Source organism: Gouania willdenowi, unplaced genomic scaffold, assembly GCF_900634775.1.
Source record: "Gouania willdenowi unplaced genomic scaffold, fGouWil2.1 scaffold_3_arrow_ctg1, whole genome shotgun sequence".
In the NCBI taxonomy this organism is placed as follows: Eukaryota; Metazoa; Chordata; class Actinopteri; order Blenniiformes; family Gobiesocidae; genus Gouania; species Gouania willdenowi.
In genome coordinates this window covers 1,504,463-1,514,129 of record NW_021145162.1, presented here as the reverse complement: position 1 = coordinate 1,514,129, position 9,667 = coordinate 1,504,463, and positions in this window count along the sequence as shown.

Genomic DNA, 9,667 nt, shown 5'->3' with positions numbered 1-9,667 from the left:
ATCTCTGTTCTGTTGTTATTTCTGGGTTTGTTGCTGATGTCAGCACTAATCTCATGAGAACTGTCACTCAGGCCATTTCAGGTGGAAGTTCTCGTGAGGCTAGTGACAGCGTTCAGTTTAGTAAGAAATCTTTTAATTATTATTACATTAAAATACGGGATATTTACGGGAAAATAATAATACGGGAAGATGACGGGAAAGAGAGATAAAATATGGGAGTTTCACGACCAAAACGGGAAACTTGACAGTTATGTGGTTACTTTATGGAGTTCCTTCAGTCACAGAGGCAGAACATTTCTCATTAGGCTGTGATAGTTATAATCCTGATTTATTTTAGATCTCCTGCTGACTTTGACTAATTATTTCTTTCTCCTCTTGTTCAGATGGAAAGCCGTACATTAGACCTCCTTTTTCAGAGCGATTGGAGATTGAACATTTATTTAATGAATTCATCTTGGTACATAACGACATAGTTCAAATCTAATGTCTAATTTTATGTATGTATAAACATAATAAACATGTTTTCAATATGTCCTGTCTGGATGTGGTGTTTTTTAATGACACCTTTTCCAAATTTCTGCACATAAACATATATTTATGCCTTTTGCAAAACATAAAGTAGACAGTGTAAATGTTATGTATTCATATATATATAGTGTGATATATATATATATATGAGGGTAGTTGAAATATATAGATATCTGAAAGTCAAAGATTACATTAAATCATTAAGATTACATAGGCCCTTAATTACCATGGGATTACCAAAATGAATTTTTATATTGTATATACACATACATATGATGGTGTACTGTATAAATATTGTAAATCAATGCAGTTATTGATGGCAAATTACCAAAAATCCCAGTTATGTCAGCCAATAACTTCTGGGGAACAAATTTGTCTAAGAATCACTTGATGTCAAGCATTTTGGACTTTCGTTGTTGCAACTGTGTCTCTAAAGAGCTGTGGTTACGTCTACGGCTGTGCTAGAGTGCATTAAATAAATGAAGTGTACTTTAGCTAATACGTCTGGTAAAATATATATTAATATTGTTTCCAAGAGATTCAGAAATATTAACAAATATCACAACAAGCATCAATGCTGGTCATATTCTGTGATACAGGAAACTGTCTGTCTGTGTGTGTGTGTGTGTCTGTCAGTGTGTGTGTGTCTGTCTGTCAGTGTGTGTCTGTCTGTGTGTGTCTGTCTGTCAGTGTGTGTGTCTGTCTGTCTGTGTGTGTGTGTCTGTCAGTGTGTGTGTGTGTGTGTGTCTGTCTGTCTGTCAGTGTGTGTCTGTCTGTGTGTGTCTGTCTGTCAGTGTGTGTGTCTGTCTGTCTGTCAGTGTGTGTCTGTCTGTCAGTGTGTGTGTCTGTCTGTCAGTGTGTGTGTGTCTGTCTGTCTGTGTGTGTGTGTCTGTCTGTCTGTGTGTGTGTGTCTGTGTATGTGTGTGTGTGTCTGTTAGTGTGTCTGTCTGTCTGTCAGTGTGTGTGTGTCTGTCAGTGTGTGTGTGTGTCTGTTAGTGTGTCTGTCTGTCTGTGTGTGTGTGTGTGTGTGTCTGTTAGTGTGTCTTTCTGTCTGTCAGTGTGTGTGTGTCTTAGTGTGTCTGTCTGTCTGTCAGTGTGTGTGTGTCTGTCAGTGTGTGTGTCTGTCTGTGTGTGTGTGTGTCTGTCTGTGTGTGTGTGTGTCTGTTAGTGTGTCTGTCTGTCTGTGTGTGTGTGTGTGTGTGTCTGTTAGTGTGTCTTTCTGTCTGTCAGTGTGTGTGTGTCTGTCAGTGTGTGTGTGTCTGTTAGTGTGTGTGTGTCTGTTAGTGTGTGTGTGTGTCTGTCTGTCTGTGTGTGTGTGTCTGTTAGTGTGTGTGTGTGTCTGTTAGTGTGTGTGTGTCTGTTAGTGTGTCTGTCTGTCTGTGTGTGTGTGTCTGTTAGTGTGTGTGTGTCTGTTAGTGTGTCTGTCTGTCTGTGTGTGTGTGTCTGTGTGTGTGTGTGTGTGTGTGTCTGTTAGTGTGTCTTTCTGTCTGTCAGTGTGTGTGTGTCTGTCAGTGTGTGTGTGTCTCAAATATCTGTGTTGTTCAGGGACAGACATCTGCTACATCGCTGCAGCCTGGTTCAAAGCTGTGATGTTGCATTAGTTTGTCCTGTAATGCTACAGTTAATGAATAATTTCATAAAATTGTCTACCATGAAAGAAGCACAGTCACTACAGTCACATGTGCACCCAGAGCCAATCACTGCACAGCTCTGCTCCTGGTGCGTGCCAGAGCCCATCACAGTGACGAGCTAGAGTCACGTGTGTGGCCACAGCCAATCGGTGAAGAGCTTGAGTAGTTACGTGAGTACTCACAAGACGTGCGTGCACACAGCCAAGCAGACACACGTGAGAGAGGAAGATAGTTTAAAGGTGCAGTCTGCAACTCCTATAAAAGTGACTTTTTGTCATATTTACTAAAGCTGTCACTATGTAAGGACAGCTTTCCATCAAACTAGTAGTTTGTGTGAAAAAAAAAGGCTCATTGAGCTCCGCCCCCTGCTGCTCCGGCAGCCTTTGGCAGATTGCCAGGATGCACCGACCGAGCAAAAAGAACCAATCAGAGCCAAGATTGTGTTTGATGGACTGTCTGACAGCTGTTACTTACAGTCCCCGCCCCTTTCCCGGAGCTAGAGCGCCGTCTTTTTTACAGTGTATGGTCTGGAGGAGTAGTAGATGGAATTGATGACTTTTCTGCTTGAAAGGTGATCTGCTTGATTTATATTATGTTTGATTTGTAATTGTTACACTAGAACTCTGTAGTGCATGTGTTCATGTGTGCCCAGCAGCCTCTGTATGGGCTGCTGTAAGTGACACTGTGTTGTTGCTGCTGCTTGGTTGGTGTACTGTGTACACATAGAGAGAAGCGCTACAGTATCATGTTTTTAACAGTGCATGTTATATTACTGTGATGTTGCTGTCATTAGATTGTTAGCTCCTCTAAAGGAAGGACTTTGGAAAGTTTGGAGGCAGGGCAAGAGAGCAGCGAGGAGGGCGGGAGAGAGAGGGATCTGAGAGTTGCGTACTGCACCGTTAAGGCTTTTCCACAGGTTTTGAGCTTGTCATGGCAAATTTTATATTCATCATCATATCCTCAAATGTATGTTCATGTGTACAATTTGTCATGTTTTAATACATGACGACTCCATTAATCTTTACACTTTTGAACAGCTGAATCATGATTAAACAGTACAGATCGTATTATTCTCAGTGCAGCACAGTCTCTGCCAAGGACATACACTGACGTACACACTTATCAAGACAGATAAAGACTGGAGCCAAACCTTCTCATAACATCTTCATCATCCTCCAACATTGCCACTATGGGCATCTGACTCCCTCCCTTTTGTCTCTCACTGTTGGGACCTTTTCTTATCTGTATAAAAAGCTTAAGCTTTGAAACTGTTGGGGCGGGGCGCGGCACTTCCTTTGGACGTCCGCCTGGACGGACGCTAATTTTGTTTCACTTTGTTCCACTTTGTATTCTTTTATTTAGTTTAGAATAAAATCATTTTTTATTAAATCATCAATGCTTCTCCTGGATTCTATCATTCAACCAGAGCAATGAATCATGTCTCAAATGAGGTCAACCGTAAATTCTGCCGTAACAATTGGCGTCGACGAACTGAATCCATCTTCTGCTCTGTGGGGCGTCGATCGTGGACCAGCACTGGGTCGACACACTTGAAGCCCCGGGGCTGGCCCGCGGTGGTCCGCCCTCGGACAGAGACTGGAGCACGAACCATCGGTTGAACCTCAAACACCAATTCGGACTAAGGTAAAGCTGCCTTTATAAACATATATGTATAAATTTTCATTTACATATATATATATTCGCTCTGTGTTGATTTTTTTTTGGAACCAGTCAAGCATTGTATTGATTTTCAGCTTTGAGCTTTGATTTTGATCCTCAGCTGTTCTGTGTTTTGACGCAGTGAATAGCTATGAGAAGGGCTCAAATGGTTGAGGTTCTGTGCTTTTTAATGCTGTAGGTTCTCTCTGGTTTTCTTCGGGCTCGGATATTTTGTTTAGGCATAAAATACGGCTGGTCATTATTTACTTTGGTTTTGTTCGGACACCCACAGACAGCCTGTGAGGTCCTGACCATAGATAGACGGGCAACCAAAGTTTCCAAAACATCCCAGCGGTGCCATGATCTGAGTTCACCTCTGTACCGAAAGCAAAATAGATTAAAACCCCGAATCTAACCTAAATTGTGTTTCTGTGATGAACAACCCAATAAACAAATAATATATGCATACGCATATACAATCTTGGTATGATGTGAACTCAGATCATGCTTTCAGGCGAGTTTTACTTTTTTTTTATCTTTGTTTTTATTTTGTTTAAACGTGGAATCAGATTTCTCCCTTTGGCTTGGCTTTAATGCTTTCATTTGGAAAGGGAGAGAAATACAGAGAGCCAAACACACACACGTCGCTGCTGTGTTTTTCTTTTTTTTGGACGTGTGAACACACACACACACACACACACACACACACACACACACACACACACACACACACGTACAGAGAGAGAAAGGGAGAGAGAGAGCACACGCACAGGCACGCGCACGGGCGCACGCACACGCCACACCCATCCCAAGAGAGAGAGGTGGCGCCCCTCACTGGCCAGTTTAGTGCACTACACACTTGTGACACAACATTGTGATTTCTCACCTTTCCTGTGCCTACAGAATAGTGCCATTACACACAGACACTATTTTTATTTTATTTTGATTTCATGTTTGATGGGCAGCACACACTCAAACACACACACACAGATGAATACAGTATTTCATTTTATTTTTATTTTAATATTACTGTTACCATCATTATCATTTTTTTTATTATTTAAATTGTTAGTTTCTGTTGGCTTTGTGGTTGTCCCCTGAAGAAACGACATCTTCAATGAAAGAATGAAATCACCTTCAACTCTTACGCTAATGGAATGTCAACATCATTCAAAGGACCAAGCATCAGAAGGAAATGGACAATCAAAGGTGTGTGACCTTTCAGGACTCAAGGACTCAACTCCCATTCAGCAAAGCAATGCTGAAATAACTCGCTCAGTCCCAAGTCAACTCTTCATCGTCTATGAATGGGCCGCATGCCAATGCCCCATCATCAAAGACTGAGAACCTGTGGGCGTCGGAGTAGACACTCCCCCCACCAATGAGTTGCGAGTTAAACGCCACGACTACTGCCTGAATGATGGGCAGCAACTGCAGACTGGTCACACGTCTGCTGGAAATCTTCACCAAAAAGACACTGTTTCAAAAGCCACAAGGATACCAAGCCACAAGAAGTCCACCACAGCCTTTGGTGGTAGTGCGCACGCACACGCACAGGCACGCGCACGCACAGAGCTAAATCACTTTAGCCTTGAACTTTGGCATGGAGGGGGACAACTAGCAAATAGCCAACAAGCTTCTCCTTCGCACAATACTAACCCCTCTATCTTCTGACTGTGCACTAGATTATTTTGTTTTCATTTATTCTCTCACACGCAGACAGACCAGACATACAGTCACACACCCACATTCACAACTATGAGAAACACAGGACCACCAGAACTTCACACAGAACCCTTCTGTTTGCCACATGAGATCAAGTGTGCCCATCATTTATCTTTGCTTTTATTCATTATGTTGCTCATTTATTTACACTGCTTTGGCCTTTATGAGAAAACAACAAACAAAGGGGAAGAAAATAGTGTTACTAAAAGGTTGTTTTTGTTTGCTTTTCTTTCATTTATTCTCTTGATTGAGGGGAGGCCCCCCACAATGCAAGATATGGTTACATCCGCTGAAGACAGAGCCCTCTGTTGCCTCAGCTTTTGGAGCTGAAGTTTTAATTTTTATTGGCCATGATTTTTTTGAGCTCACACGTTTTTCTCCTTTGTTATTTCTGAACGATTCTTCTTTTTCTCTTTTGTTTTTACTCAATTTCAGGAAAATTGAGACAGAGATTGAGGACTGCAGCCTCAACAAGTTTAAATTTTGACATTTTTTTTGACCGATACCCTCGTAAACAATCTGTACCTTACCCTTTTTGAAGCTGCTTGCGACAGACAGCCTAGTTCAACATTCATTGTTTTCATTTTGCGCGCCTCCCCCCTTAACCGCGTCGGACTGTCTGGCCGGCCCAAAGCCACTCGACAGCATGGGGGGGGTACCAAATTTTTCCTGAGAAAAAAATGTCCCATTAGTTGCTATGAGTACATAGGCAATTACTTTTCAAACAAGAAGTCCTGGTTTAATGTGCAGAAAAAGGATAAACCTTGCTAGGGAGAGCGCTCTTTGGGGGATAGCGGTCCACCTGATTTGATACATGCTTGGTAACCGAATACCGTTCTGAACAAATTTCTACGTTCCCTTAGAGTGAGGGTTATTAGAGGTTGCGTGCTCCGTCCAATCTTAGAGGTGCCCAATAAAAGTCCTGACAGTCTGCGTTCTCCCCAGTTAGCCGGAGGTTAGAGAGTTGTTCTCCCCAGTTAGCCGGAGGTCGAGAGTTGGTGTTTATTGTTGTGTTTATTGTTGTTCTCCCCAGTTAGCCGGAGGTTAGAGAGTTGTTCTCCCCAGTTAGCCGGAGGTCGAGAGTTCTCCCCAGTTAGCCGGAGGTTAGTTCTCCCCAGTTAGCCGGAGGTCGAGAGTTGTTGTTGTGCCCATAGTTCTCCCCAGCTTTAGTTGTTGAGCTTTAGCCGGAGGTTGAGAGTTCTCCCCAGCTTTATCTTTTACAAAGCCGGAGGTCGAGAGTTGTTGAGTTTGTTGAGTTAGACACGGCCGTGCGATTCCTGCCTGATCAGCAGATGAGCAGACTGTCGGTACCACACGGGCAATAATCTAAGTGTAGACTCCGCAAAGGCGGAAGTAAAAAGGAGCGTACCTCTTAGTAATCAGACGATACCAGTAAAAAGCAATTAATTAACACTAAAAGGTTGCCAAGCATGAGGGGGCAATAAGAGCTCATTGACCCCGAGAGACGGGGTGGACTGGCTATCGCCATTGGTGGGTTAGATGAGACCTATATTCCACTTAGACACTGCAGCAGAACCTTGTGAATGCATGGACGTGAAAATTGAGGCATGAACGTGTGCGGTGCATGAATGACTGAATGATGACACGTTACGTATGCCTGAGAGAACCGCGTTGTGAGTGCGAATGTGCCGTGGACGTGTCATTGAGTGATTGACCGATGAATGGCTGCTTGACTACACATGTTCCTCTGTTTCACCTTCTTTTCCTCCTGGGTTCTGATGCACTAGATCTTCTCCCTGTTTTTGCCAATTATGTAGTGGGGTGTTCAGAAAACACTGCTGCTTGTTAAAAATTAAGGTTTTAGGCCTTGGGCCTTCTAAAAAGTTACCAGGTTTTAAAGGTTTTTTCTGGGTGTTTAAAAACACCAAACGACGTTTTTTTTTTTTTTTTTTTTTATATATGATACCACTTTCAGTGGAATGACTGGCTTTGACCTTGACTGACCTTACATGTTCAGTGTCCATGTTTTTTGTTGTTATATGTGTATACTCGTTGTGGTGTGCACTTGTCTACGTCTTCGTCTTAGTTGTCGTTATTATGTAGCTTTTTCCAAAATACAGGTCGCTGTAAGGAGACGAATCAGATCCAACTAAAGAAAAGAGATATTTTAAATTATCCAGTTAAGTCTTAATGGTTTCCTCTCTTTCTGTTTCTGAGTGTTTCCTAACAGAATGCCACCGCCTTCTCGACTCCGATCCTTCCTCCAGCCGCCATGCCTGGTCACTGCTTGTTATGATGAAGGATGAGAATTAAAGGGAAGTATTGTCCATAACTGTAACTGGGAAGCAAAGGGGAAATAGATTGAAATAGACACGTGACAATATGACATATTGTGGATGTTCTAACATAATATCTATTCCAGAGACTACAGCGACTTCCAATCCAACTGCAAAAGTGGGGACAGATCTTCAAATTTCCAAAAGGAGCGTACAGTTGACCCTGGCTTTGACCTTTATGGCTGAGGAGAAGGAGGTCGAGGAGGCTGGAGGGCACAAAGGCAGGCGGACACAAGAGAGAGGAAAACGGAGACACATCCAAAATGATCAGATAAGTGATTTTCCAATGATATTTATCATATGGTTTTAAGAATCCAAATGTATTCTTATGTAAAAAAAGGGAAGGGAGGGGCCAACGTCCCTCTGATTTTTTATTTATATTTTATCATAGGAAAATATACATCAAACCCCCCAACTATTTTCTTCTTGTTCCACCAGCACTTAGCGTGCAAGACCATAAAACACCTTCACTGGGTTTAGACACTTTTAAGGGAAAAATTAAGTGTTCTCAACATTGGGTTGGTGGCCCAATCTGGGTCGCCTGAGATTTAAAAAAGGGTCCTCCTGAAATTCTTGATAATTGATTGAAATAAGAGATAGTTTAAAGTTGAGTAACTTCCAAGCATTTAAGGAAGCTCTCCAAACCGTGCTGGGGCTCGTCACCCCCACGAATGGGATAAATACAGAGAGCAAAAGACAATATGATTGTTCGACTCAACTTAACTTTAATTCTGTCTAACCTTAAAGGGCCAATAATCTTGCTAAACTCTGGTTCAGACACAGAATAGGAGACACTTTTGCCACCAATTGACCTTCAAAATTAAGTAAATTACATCTCAAATAATAATTATGAGGGAAATGAATGAAATAAATGAACTGACAAATTCAGCTCTATAAAAGAATTAGGCTATGTAAATAGGTGTGGAGTGTTAACATTATTCAGAATAAATAAAGGATAGAATAAGATTTCTCCTTCACAAATAAGAGATAGCAAAGAAAATAAACAAACAATTTAAATAAATAAATAACATCATTTATTTATTTGGTTAAACTCATTTAGCTTTCTCACATCTCCATTAGGGATGGGAACGACACGGGATTTGGGAAATCGATTGTCGAGGCCCATGTGTCGACTTTTTGTCGAATTGTCGGCCTTTTTTTTTTTTTTTTTTTTCTTTTTTTTAAAGAGCAGCAGCAATGCGGAGGGTGGAAAATAATCTATACTGTTGTACTAGTTAATTTTAGTCTAAAAAACATGGCTCTAGTGTCCAATATTGACCATTAAAGCAGTAATAATAAAAACGAGAGAGAGAAATTTAAGATGTTTATTCAACAGCCTTACAAACACATAAGACGTACTTTTTGCCGTTTGGAATTTACAGAAATAAAACAGCCAGTTCATTTATTATTTAGTTTTGTAGGCTACATGTAGCCTAAACAAGTTATTTTTACAAATAAAAAAAAACAAACTAAATGAACATGTTTATCACTCGTGAAAATAAGCAACAATTAAAATCGAAAAACAGCGTGCCCATTTTTTTTTTAAACCACAGAAAAGGACGGAGCCTAACACCAACAACTCAGATCTCAGTGAAAATAAAATATATATAGGTATCTTACCATTTCGGCCTAATTTTTGTTTAAGAACAGAAGCATGTCTACATGTTTGGGTAGAAGGCGACTGCGGAGTCTATTCACGACCAGTCCTGCGGCTGAAAACACTCTTTCCGCCGGCACAGATGTGGCGGGGATGCAGAGGTAGGCTTTTGCCAGACGGCTCAGGTTTTTAAATCTGGACTCAATGAGAGACCACCAGAGCGCAGGATC